The following is a 13504-nucleotide window of genomic DNA, read 5'->3' as shown; positions in this document are numbered from 1 at the left end:
ATTTTAAAAGGTTGAAATTAACACTAAGAATATAAACATTTGTATAGCCTAACAGACACATTGTGACTAAGAAAATTCTAAAATACTACTTACTCTTGTACAGTACACTGGCAAGTTCCTCCTATCGTGAAGCTCAGCTTGATAATAAGTATATCATAGGTTTTTGCTTCTTTAGCAAAGCTACAATATTTTGAGTTTATTGATGTTAATCTTTTATGTCCATCTAATCTTGTTTTTTCAAGAAACCTGGCAAAGTTTTCAGTCTCCTCCTATTCCACTGTTCTACTTTTATAGGTCCAGAAATGTTCTCTAGTGTTTGTTTCTTTAGGTTCTTTGCAGAATGTAAAAAATTTTGAGTTTATTGATGGTCTTTTTTTTTAAATTTCCATTGTGTCTGCAAGTTGAGAGACCTAATCAGGATCTGACAATGAATTTCTTGTCTAGTTACAATTGTTGTACTTCTTCTATATTTGCATATTTTTAACTATGGTGGATTGTAGCTCCTTGTTTCTTCTATTTCTTAACCAAATGTACGTATTCTGAGTGCAGATTTCTGTTTGGTGATTTCTTAGCAAGAAACCTGCAAAAGTACTTTGTCTTTCTCAGTTACCACTTTTGTAGTTTGTACCACTAAAAGTACTTTTTTTCTTCTTCAGGCTTTTGCAGAATCTATACACATATTATTTCCTTTTATCTCCTTTCTCTTTCTGCTTTCCTTTCTTAATGTGATTTTATTTGATTATAAATAATTAATACTTTAAAAAATGTGTGGTGGTTAGTGACAACACAATCTCAACAGGACACACAAGAATGACACAATTACGCAGAAACATACTTTGAGCCTTGAAGATGTTCTCAGTAAAGAAAGAAACGTTCACACGATAAAGAAAATGTTTTTCTAAACATACAACACACCAGAACGCATCTCGCGATCTCTAAATAGTCATTCCTTTGTATATTTTTATTTTGTTTTATTATTTTGCTATTATTATTTTACTATAATAAATAAATTTATTTCTAAGATATACATGTAAAGTTTAAACCCTATCTGTAATAAAATAAGTAAATATTCTATTTTGTCTGCAAATCAAAAGACCTAATCAAATTCTGAGTTTCTTGCCCAGTTACAATTGTTGTACTTCTTAAATAATGTATACATAAATATTGTCAACTGTGGCAGATTGAATCTCCTTGGTTCTTCATTTTCAACAGAATCTACTTTTTCTGAGTGCATGATGATGATTTTTTTTTTTTAGATTTCTGCCAGTTTTGGCAAGAAACCTGCAAAAATTTTCTTTTTTCCCCAGTTAACTGTTGTCCTTTAAAAATTCCTTGTTTCTTCAGGTTCTTGGTAAAATTTACATATTCTGTGTTCAACGTTGATACTAATCATTTTTCATTTATATAACAAAGCAGCAAATAGATTGAAGTTTTATCTAAAATGGTTTTATCTAAGCTAAACTTAGGGATAAGTGCTTTAAACTGTAACGTAGTGCTTTATTATTTTATGACTTGATTTAAGAAATGGCTCTCAGTTTTATAACAAAGTTCCATTACTGTTTTACAGCTCAACCCGAATCATAATGCTTAACGTTTTTTTAGGTTACTCCAATTGTTTTTGACCGTGGCCCACCTTTTTTTGATCGTCCAACTGGAGTTAGTACCCTCGTCGAGGACGAAGTTGGGGGTTGAAATTATCAGCTAAATTAGTTGCCTAATTCGCTGGGACGGGAGGGCAGTCGGTTTTGTGGTGGAATGGTCTAATAACAAACTTGGTTGTTTTAATTAGGTGACCCTCAACAGGCTCGGGACGTCGGCTTAATTTGCCGAAAACCACGAGTTATTGTTGTTACAGATTTAACATGAGAAAACCCCACATGCGTGTAGTTTCGTGAATTATCTTTCGGCCCGAATAATTCCTTTTTTAACTGAAAGATTGTTTGTGCAAAATCACAAGTACGTACAGAAGGAAATGGGTAAACTAGCCCGCAAAGTATGGTAAGGAAGATCAGGTCCAATACTGATGTAATTGGGCGACTCTCAACATTGACAAATTTAAGTAAATTTAAAAACACGAGCGTCAAAAATTAAATCAGAAATGTTGCTACTATGGAAGGCCAAATATCCAGAAAAAAATAAGCTTTTGGTAAGTTCTACTTAAAATATTAACAAGATAAGTTATTTAAAAAAGTAAAATTAAAACAACTACAAAAATTCAAGGAAATGTAATTTTCTTAAAATTTAATCGATTACTTCACAGATTCAGGACCAATCACTGAATATGGCGAAACCTGAAACGCTTCAACTGGACAAACCAGTGGGGATAGGAAGACCGAAATGTATTCGATGACTGGAGAATTTAATAAAGTTTTTGCAAAACGGATGAGATATTTTATGTGTTCCTTAAATCATCTCCAGCTGTAATAAAAAAATACCTCATATTATACTATAAATATTGAAAATTTAATGTAGTTTTTAGTTGATTAGTGTATAATTATGTGTAATTTCACTTAGACTTGGAACAAATTTCCTGATTTGATCATGATTCTATGCCTAATTTTAGAATTAAAGTTGAATTTTATGTCTAAATTTACAATTTCATAATGTGATTGAATTTAAATCAGCTATTTTATCGGTCTCTTTATCTATGATATTTTGATATCTGATCTTGAAAGGTAAAAATAATTGGAAACGACCAAACTATAGTTTACCTTGTAGAACCCTAGAGAAATCTCACAGTTTAACATAAATTATGCTTATCCTTTCTGTTTTGAACACTGATTTTTATAACCTTCGATACAAACCCCGAAATGAAAAGACGAAAGCCAAAAATAATTCAGTATAATTATTAGAGAATTTATTTAAATTTACGGAAAACGGATGAGATGTATCATATGCCCTTAGATTTTCTGTCGATGAATAGAAAATGAACTTTAGTATAATTTCTACACGGAAAATATTGTTTATTTCAGGTTTGAAAGGAGAGTAATTTTCAAAAATGTTAGATCTATCGTTTTGTGTCGAAGGATTAAAATGATCGGAGCGTTCTGTAGGGTAGCAGCCAGGGTCGAAACGCAAGTGGCGTAGATCATCTAGTCTCGCATAATTAATTATGTAATACGCAGTACACAAATAGGTGTTTATCATATTACTGTATATTAAAATCTTTAGTTTCACTTATTGTTAGACTTGGAAAAACTTTTCTGATCTGAACAACATTCTGTGTTTATTTTGGGGAATGAAGCTGAATTTTATGTGTAAATGTACAAATTGCATAGTATGAGTGTACTTAGGTCTGCTATTTTTTCATCTAGCCTTTCTGGTTTGAACTCTGATTTGTAAAACCTTCGATACAAAACCCGAATTGAAAAGACAGAAAGCCAAAAATAATTCAATTGACAAGTACTATAATTATTGGAGAATTTATTAAAGTTTAAGGAAAACGGATGAGATGTATCATGTGTTCCATATACAACTTCTGTCGAGTAGAAAATGAACTTTAGTATAATTTCTGCACGGAAAATATTGTTTATTTCAGGTTTGAAAGGAGGGTAATTTTCAAAAATGTTACATCTATCGTTTTGTGTCGAAGGGTTAAAATGATCGGAGCGTTCTGTAGGGTAGCAGCCAGGGTCGAAACGCAAGTGGCGTTGATCATCTAGTCTCGCTTAATTAGTTATATAATACGCAGTACACAAATAGGTGTTTATCATATTACTGTGTATTAAAATCCTTAGTTTCACTTATTTGGAAAAACGTTTCTGATTTGAACAACATTCTGGGTTTTGGGTAATGAAGTTGAATTTTATGTGTAAATGTACAAATTGCATAGTGTGATTGTACTTAGATCTGCTATTTTTTCATGTATCCTTTCTGGCTTGAACTTTGATTTTTTCCAACCCTTTGATTCAAAATCTAAACCAAACAGACAGGAAGCCAAAAATAATCGGAAACTATCAAATTATACAGGTTTTATATACCTTGCAGAACCCAAGAATACAAAAATAGATCGGACTTGGATGACTATGCAGCAGGGCAAAAACTAATAAATTAGGGGATGAATTTTCTAAAGGTTCTTTCCTTTTCAAGCCCCATCTACAAATGTAAATAGAGTTTACATTCAATAACAGAATTAAAGAATGTTTCAACCAGTTGGTCAGACAAGGTATCTAGTGAACATTGGCCTAAAAGACAACACTAGCACTATGACCGGCTGTTAAACCGCAGAGACGATAAATAATTTGGTTTAGACGGGACCGACTCTTAGGTATTGTATTGACAAAACCATTACAGAGGGGAAAATAAATAAAACTCGACGTCTTTTGCAATATTCAGGAAATGAATTCGAAGTCACGCCGCCGGAGGGCAGGTGAAGATTGACAGTCGGTAATGCAGTGTAAACAATCCCTGTGGATGTATCGGAGGGTTCGGTGTTGTTAGCATTTACGCCACCTCGACTTTTGTTTGCTCTCGGGTATGACGCTCATTGACAACATCCCTCTTTTCGTTTTGGAAAATTGGAATTATCCATTGAACGGGTTAAACACATTTGATAAATACCGAACCGTCAGCCAGTTTAAACAAATTAGTACAAATCTTTAGGAATAAGACTGTCTTCCGTCAACGACAACCCAATGATGAATTAAGCAATTTTTTTGTGATGAGCACATAATAACAATTAGGTTTCAACAGATTCAAAAATATAGTATAAGTTTATCAAAAACATGAACGTGAATAATGCCCATACGTAGAGAAGTAATACAAAACAAATATATATATGCTTGGTATTTTAATGACAAAGTCGTGTGGTGCCTGTTGTTATACAGTTGTGACGCTCGAGCAAACAACCTCAGCTGTGTGCAGTTGAGCATTTGCTTAAATGCAGGGTTCATTGGCTGCTGCTTGGAAGGCACAGGTTTTAGTAAGCCACAGGCAGTCACTACTGAACACCAAGAACATCATACTGTAGACGCGTCCACCACCTTCTCGTCACTGTGTAACTTGTTTTTCTCAATGTGTTCAAAAGTATACATACAAGGAACTTCGGTTTACTGTGGTCATTAGCTTTTACTTATTGCCTCAATCTTAAATCTTATTCCGACCGTTTGTTTTATGCCATTCTCCATTATTTTACTTTTGTTCATGCCTCACTCTTCTGCACAATCTACTGCGATGTTAAGGTTAAGGAGTCGGCTCTTTACGACCTTACGCACCGCGACCAATATTGGTCGTTAAGGCTTTTATCAGATCCCGAATCTTTGTTGTGGAGTCCCATGTGTTTTTATCCTTTGGGCTTTTCCTCTCCAAGGAGTAGGTATCTCAGTTCAACAGAGTACATGTTCAGCTGTTTCTTCTTCTTTCTGGCAAATCTGCAGTCTTGTTTCGACATATGCCTCTTGAGTTTGCAATCCTAACACATCCTATGTTTATTAGTTCTACGGTGGTCTTTTGGTAAACTTTTTGGAATGCATGTGTCCTAGAATACGATCTCACTGAATCAAAGGCTTAGGTTTGTCCCATTGTCTGATGGATCTACGTTTTTGGTATTTTGGTATGCCGCAATAGGTTCGTAGCAATAGCTGTCCTCGTCGAACTTTCCTTGGCCAGTTTATCGGCCTCCTCGTTGCTACACTGTCCTCTGTGTCCTGGTACCCAAACAAGGATAATTTTATCATTTTTCTCCAATGCCAGACAATGCCTGATGCAATTCCAAACCTCTCTTGTCTTTATTATAGATGAGATAGTGGCCTTTAATGCCGCCTAGCTATCTGAGAAGGAATATGGCATATTGCCCAAAGCTTTTATTCTAGTTCTTGGTTTATTTCCATTAGTCACCACTGCCATATCTGTTATAGTTACCTGATTCATACCATTCAATGTGCCGTTTCTTTTTGAAATTTAATTCTAAAAAGGAATTGTTATTGACTGCCATATCCTAGCTAAGGTAATCAGGTTGTGTTCGGTGTCCCTACTTTTTATAGAAAGAGCTGGTATGTGTCTTAGCTTCAACAAAATCATCCAAAACATGAAATGATGTTATGTACTTACCTTCTTTGTACCTTTTCCAAGTGAGATTTTTATCTATTGTGACACCTCTTTTGTTAACATGTTCTCTGCGGGAACTTTTTCGTTTGATTTTATCTAGCAGATATTTTTTGAGAGTATTGAGAGCTTGACTCCACGGTAGAATCATCCATCCACCTGGTGAAACAACTTACTGATGAATGATGTTCTGCATTGAGCGTGTGGTACTGTAAAAGTAGTTGGTGTTTTTGATTTTCCTTCTCTTTGTAAAAGGCAGAATATTCTGTATGAAGGTTCCCGAGAACTCTTCGTCAACAAGACAAGAGGATCTTTAGCGTCCGCACCTGGCCTATTCGGCCTTATCGGACGTTTTGATTCTCAAGATGAGAACTGACGCACATCTGCATACGACGGAATGGTGTTACCGCCGCAGCATTGGTGTAGAGGCGCCCGAGCCCCTAAGGGCCAAGACAACCTCGCTCTCCGCTTGTCCACTCCGAATGGTCGGGCCTACATTGTGCATCGGGTCGTATGCCGCACGCAAAGGGCTAACAGGCCGAACTACATCAGCCTGTTCTCCCGCGTACTCCCTAGATAGAGAAGGCCACTCTATCTCCCTGAGTAAAGAGGCTTCCACAGCGTAGAAACTTCCGGGAACGCGCCCCGGCTGCGGTTTTGTTTAAAGTGGAATTGCTAACCACACCCTAGATGAGCACCGCCTACGGTAAGGTCTCTTATCGAGCTCAGCCTACACCTGCCATGCGCATTCGAGGGACGCCCTAGGCTCAGCCTAGGTGGTCCCATCCTTCGCTTCCCCAAAGTCACCACGCCGGTCATACGCACAACAATGCAAAGCATACTCGAGTCAGAGAAACCGATTCACTACCCGTTTCCGTTCGCTTACTCACGCATTCGAGGGACTATTCAGGACAATCATCGCGTCCTCAACGCTTACACGCTGTCGTCCGGTCGCAACGTCTCCCGTGAGGCCGGGGGTAATAACGCTGGCCATACGCAAGCTTCACGAAGTTCACAGATAGAAGACAGCCTCTGTTTAAGTTCCCGCCAGGGGCGTCACCACGTACCACCACGAAACCGTTCCCAGTGTAACTAGGGCTGATTTTGGAACTTTTCAGTTACCCTGTGGTACAGATGGCCGTCTATGCAGACAGGATCTAGTGCACTGGCCCTCGTATTACTCTGCTAAGGCACCCGCCGCTCATGCCGACCCTAGGCCGACACGAGTACAACTTGTGCTTTAGAGAGGTTGCCACGCCCTCTGGACTACACCTTTATTTTGTGCCCGGATACCCCGTTGCAACCAAGGGTTGGGAGGGGTCACAGGCTAGAATGAAGGAACTCGGATTGAGAAAAGGGGCCGTGGATGAGAACACGAGGTGAGTCGTTTCAGGGTCTCGAGCCTCAAACCACACTATACCACCCGTCGTCGCCGTAGTTCCACACATCGTGGGCCACAACTCCCAGGGTGGGTGTCGGTATGAAGGTGTCAAGAGCTAATGAAGCAGCATAATTTCTTTTTCCTTACCAATCATTGTGTGTCAATATTGGTCTTCACTCTTTCGGCTGGCTCGCTGCTACTCCAAGTTATAGTTATTTTTAGCGAAGAATGTTTGGCTTAATGGCTGTTTTGATTTTGCAAATGGTTCCAGTTGAATATATGACCATTACTTTTGTATTTCTCCATCCCTATAAAATGCTAATGTGACTGAATAAATAAACGAGAAAAATGGGTGACAATTATGCGTTGTGAGTCATATTAACCTATGTAAAATAATTAATGTAAATGATAATTTATTTCATACGCACGATTCGAAAAAAACGGCCAGCGTAAGTTAATCGGTGTATTACCATAAATACAGTGAACAAAGGAAACAGGAATAATCGTCAAGGATGTATAATGGATACCTCAATTTTTTCGAAGATGTTTATTGGCAGTCATCCTTTTTGAAGGGTGCAGTGAATGTAAATTATTGTCTTTTCTTCCATTTTGTATGTTTAACCAGAAGCCTTCGTGATTCATATTCAAGGCATTTTCGATTTCTCATGGTCCCAGTGACTCACAGAGGAGCAAGGACTTTCTATTTTAATTGACCTGTAATGGAACGGCTTAGGTTTTATTATAGGCTGTTAACAGGGCGCGTAGTTTATTCTTTCTTGAATTATTATTCTATTATTATTAACCAGTCGGATTGTTAGCGCATTTTGACTCAACGGCCAGACCAAAAAGGGAAATTGGAAAAACTTATTTATTGCCAAGCATTTTTAAAAGGGGCTTCTTATTTTCCACCCTTCGTACACTGTTATAAATTTATTTTTAAAGGGTAGTCGCTGTCTAAAAAAGTTCAATTTCCTTCATCCACCGTTTGTTGATATTAGACAAAAATATACGACAAAAACACTGAGTGGAATATAAAAATTGAATTGTTTGTAATCTTCAATAGAAAAACGGAGCAATTAGAAAAAGACTGGTTATTAAAAAAGGGAAGTAAAACTAATTATTTAATTGCTTTATAAGTAGAAATAAGAGAGGACGGGTTAGTACCGACATTAACTTCAACGTAAATTACAAAATTGTCTCAATAAAACAGTTAAAATTTTAAAATTTCAATAATTAACAAAAGCCAATTGATGTTACAACTCGCCATAAGTGAATAATAAACCGCTAAGAAACAGCGAGAACCGCCGGACGTCAAATTTTTAAACCGTGCTTCAGAGGCTCGATTGTACTAAGTAAACCGAGCAGACCTCTGTCGTCCTTTCCTCCTCGACCAACTATTAAATTTTACGACGTTCTTAGCATATACCACTTCTACGTGAATAGGTTTTAAAATTTACATGCGCCTTGAATCAATATTCAGTGCTTAACGGGCACTAAAACCAATAAAATTGAAAAATACACAGGGATACAATTTTCAATAAAAATATTACCAGCTATTAAACTACTAAAGTGACAATATATATTTTATATTTTTTAGATATTAAAAAACCACTGATCATTAATCAAAAACACTAACATCAAAAATAGTCAATATTCTTTGATAAATTTATGACCATTTGTAAAATCGCGAACTTCCCTCTAAGAACATTGCAGGCTTTAGGCATTTATCTCAATGAAAAATAATGAAAAAATCCTTCAAAGGTTGTAAATACTTGGTAATCATTCAAATACTAGATTTGCTCCATCTCGTTGGTATACTGGTATAGATAGGTAGCTAGATATAGTAGGTAGGCAGGTAGGTAGAGAACGAGAGAGAGAGAGAGTGAGAGAGAGAGAGAGAGAGAGAGAAATAGACAGAGCCTGTTAGTTGTTATCGTTATAATTCTTTATACTAGAAAAAATACTTTATGAACACTTCTGAAGACGTCTGGTAAAAAAACATTCAATCATATCCAAAATCAATCATTCATCCCAGTTCCTCCCAGCAAATACAAAATTTAACCAACCGACCCATAAATTGAAAAATGGGCAAAATTTATTTTTGAAATAACGGCTTCCTTAAATCATTTCCGCCGGTTGGAACTTAAAATTAGCCTATAAAGTTGAAATGTTTGACATCCACCTTGAAATCTTCATAATTGACTTATTACAGGCTGTCCTAAGATGACGTAGTCCCTTATTAATAAAAACAAGCTTTATTTGTAGAAATGATGTATTTTCTTAATAACGTTTTAATAACTTCGATGATATAAAATTATAGTTTTCTTGTTGAAGGTTTTTTCGTTGTTTTATCATATGAAATACAAATATTTGTAGTCTCTCTGTATGTAGAGTCTGAGAAGTAAAGTATGAGTCTTATTTTTTGAATAGGAAAATCAGTGGAAACAGTTTATCTATTCTTCGGCTGATATGTCCTTGGAGATTTTTCAACAATCTGATCTTGGTCATTTAGCATGGTCAATGTTTATGTCACTTAAGAATATATAATTTAAACCCAAATAAAAATGATTGCGTTTTTTATGCAGGATGCTTATTCTTCAGCTGAACGCTCTTAAGCTTTTCTGCATTCTGATCCTGTTTAATTGATAAGGTCAATGTTTTTGCAACCTAAAATAAATAAGTTAAACATATTCCAAAGCTAAAACGTCCTTGGGGATTTCTTCAACACTCTGATTCTGGCCATTTAATATTTCCGTTGTTTTATGTAAATAAACTTAAAAAATAGTTGATTATTTGGAGGTCGTGAGATGCGGTCAGGTGTGACGTGAAGATGATCTCAATAAAGATCGAAACGTTGGCACAATAAAGAAAATGTTTTTCTCGAAACCTACACCAGACTGCATTTCACGATCTCCAAATAATCATTAACTAATGGTCACTAAACACACACATTATTATTAAAATATTTTTTGTAATTTTTAGGATATTTTTATTAATCTTAGAGTAATCAACTAGTCAATCATAACCAAAGAAATCCTTGACGAATGGAATAAAGGTGAAATTTGAAGATACCACAAGTCATCAGTTAGGAGAATTTCTCTTTTTAGATGCGTTCCATTATTATTACCATATTTTTTGTAATTTTTAGGATATTTTGTTAAACTTAGAGTAGTCACCAGACCGCATTTCACGACCTCCAAATAATCACCAAGTAACGGTCACTAAAGAACCCCACATTTCAAAAATAGTATTATTTTTATTTTTGATACGGCAACCCGTGAAAGCAGGATGCTTATTCTTCAACTCTAACCAACCTGAAGGCTGGATCGATCATTATTTTAATTTGTTAGAATATCTAATAATTTAAAACAAATCGTTCATTCCCAATGGATACAGTTCTTTCAAACAGAGAACACAGAGAGAAGTAACTTTTTAAGCTTGGCTGATCTGGATACTCAACCATACATTTTACAGGGAAAATTTATCCTTTCTGAACATGTGACTAAAATGCCATATATATAAATATAAGATTATTGTTTTGAACAATACGTGATATCGAATAGATTTCTACAAATAGATTTCTTTTCAGTATACAAAGGAGGATTTTCATTGTAGGCGTCACGTTAGTTTCTCTTTTATGCTGAGGAGCGATTAAACGGAAGCATATCCGCCTGGAGGGCCATAAATCCTCCGGTCTCTCCTATGCTCTAAAATCATAACGAATCATCGACTGGGTCCTGGAATTGTTATTGTTGTCGCTGTCGTAAAACGGACGTTTTTTCCCATGGCCACCCGGCGAACAGTAAACAGTCTACAGAGTTGCCGGCGCCACTTCAAATGGATTTATGGTTCTCTTGACGACCATATTAATGGCCGGGGATCTTTTTTTTTAAAATAAAAAGCAATTGTTTCTATAACAAAATTAGAATCATATTACCAGTTCGAGATGTTTTCAAAACCAGGAAGAAAACGATAAAAATAGTCACTAGCATTTTTATAATTTTACAAAAAGATTGAACAAATCTGACATTTAGGAGTACTGGTCTATAGTCTTTATCTCGAAGTAGTTGGTTTCTTCTATTTCAAAAATTACCAATTAGAAAATGAAACCCTTTTCTTCTTGTGGGATATCATAGACATCAATCTTGTGAAAATATTATTTAGAAAAATACAATTCATTGAAGGTCGTGTTGGTGTGCGTTCCCGGCCACAAAGGGATAGCCGGGAACGAAGCAGCAGACAGGGTGGCCAAAGAAGCAGCCAGAGGACCCCACGACGCTTCCCAACAAATACGCCCAGCGGATCTCAAGTTATTAATTTCAAATACGATAAAAGAAGAATGGAAAAACCGCTGGGCTCGGAAAAATAGAAATAACCCTGCCAAACTGTGGTTAAGAAAGACGTCGGTCCCTGGTTCACGGAAAATGGGTCAAAAAGGGAAAAGGTCATACTGACAAGACTACGCATAGGTCATACAAGAATTACGACGGGCACCTTCTAGCAGGAAAGCGACCGCAAAGGTGCCCATTATGCAAAGATAGAGTAACAGTCGAGCACCTTTTCAATTGTAGAAGGCTTGACGTTTGTAGGCAATATTTTGGAATATCATCGGAACTGTGCGTAGTCTTGGGGCACGGCAGCGGGCACAAATCGCTGTACCGGTACCTCAGGGCTATAGGGATTTTCAAATGTATATAGTTTATGTGTGTTTGTGTTGTGCTTGTGTTGTGTCTAAAGTGTTTGTGTCGTGTTTGTGTGGTGTTTATGTTAATATATTAGGATGAAGAAAGGAAGGGGTTATTTACCCCGCCCCGAGGAATATCGAGTACTCTGGGGTGAGTGTGTGATGTCTGGGGAGCAAAAGTAAGTTATTAGCGCGAATGGAGTGGGTTCGGCCCCGCCCCGAGGAATATCGAGTACTCTGGTGGAGTGAATGTGACCAGACTTTTATGTTAGTATTGTATGTTGATTATATTTTACTCTATTGGAATGAATGTAATTTAAGCATGAAAGGAAGGGGTTATTTACCCCGCCCCGAGGAATATTGAGTACTCTGGGGGAGTGAATGTGACCAGACTTCTATGCTTGTGGCGATATATATGTTATGTATTGTATGCTGTGCATCTATTCTTAAATTGACAACCTGAGGTACTAACAAGAGGCTAGCATTTTAAAATAACGACGTAATATACAAATAAAAGCAGAGAGTCAGTAACCAGATCGAGATGCTCAAATGGCTGCGACAGGAAAGAGAAGGAGGGCCGGCGATGACCTCAGCTCTATATATATATATATATATATATATATATATATACACACACACAATTCATTTTACCAATAATGGCTTTTCTACTTCCATACATCTATATATACGATTTAGCATCGTATTTCTCGCACTTTCATGTTCCGGGCAATGCAATACAATATGTTGCATTGTTTCCGGCTCGTCACACGTCTCACAATTAGGGGAGGGTCTTAAACCAATTCTCTTTAGGTACGCCCCACACATGCTATGATTGGACCGTATTCTCATTATTGTTGAAAAAAATGCCTTACTTCCTTTCATTGTAGCTACCCAGGGGTGGAGTCGGGGTTCTGGGATTACCAATAATTTGCATATTCCTTTCCTAGTTGTTTAAATTTCCAAATTACGTAATTAATCGATAGTTTTCTGTAATAATAATAATTGGATGGACCGTATTAATGTGTATGTGTTTCACAATTGCGTAATGAAACAATAACAGATGTAATTGTTTGTTATGTAACAGCAACAGGTATCAATGATGAGATATATCACTTAGTAAGAATAGACCTGAAATATAATTTTAACGATATATTATTATTTAACAGTTATCACCTTAAGGTAACAAAAATGACGGTTGACACTAAATTAGGTAGCGCAAATTAAAGTTTATAGGGGAAAAAAATCTTTTCTCTTTGAAAAATTTGATATAACACAAAAGACAAAAGGACTCTTTGACGGCATTCCACCGCTTACATCAAAGAAAATGTAAACCTCATTATTTGACAATAATTAGTTTTTATGTTTAAGTCTAAAACAACCATGGAAATGTTGGTGAT

Source organism: Cimex lectularius, unplaced genomic scaffold (genome assembly GCF_000648675.2).
Source record: "Cimex lectularius strain Harlan isolate CLEC.00 unplaced genomic scaffold, Clec_2.1 scaffold30, whole genome shotgun sequence".
NCBI classification, from domain to species: Eukaryota; Metazoa; Arthropoda; class Insecta; order Hemiptera; family Cimicidae; genus Cimex; species Cimex lectularius.
This window is presented reverse-complemented; position numbering follows the sequence as displayed.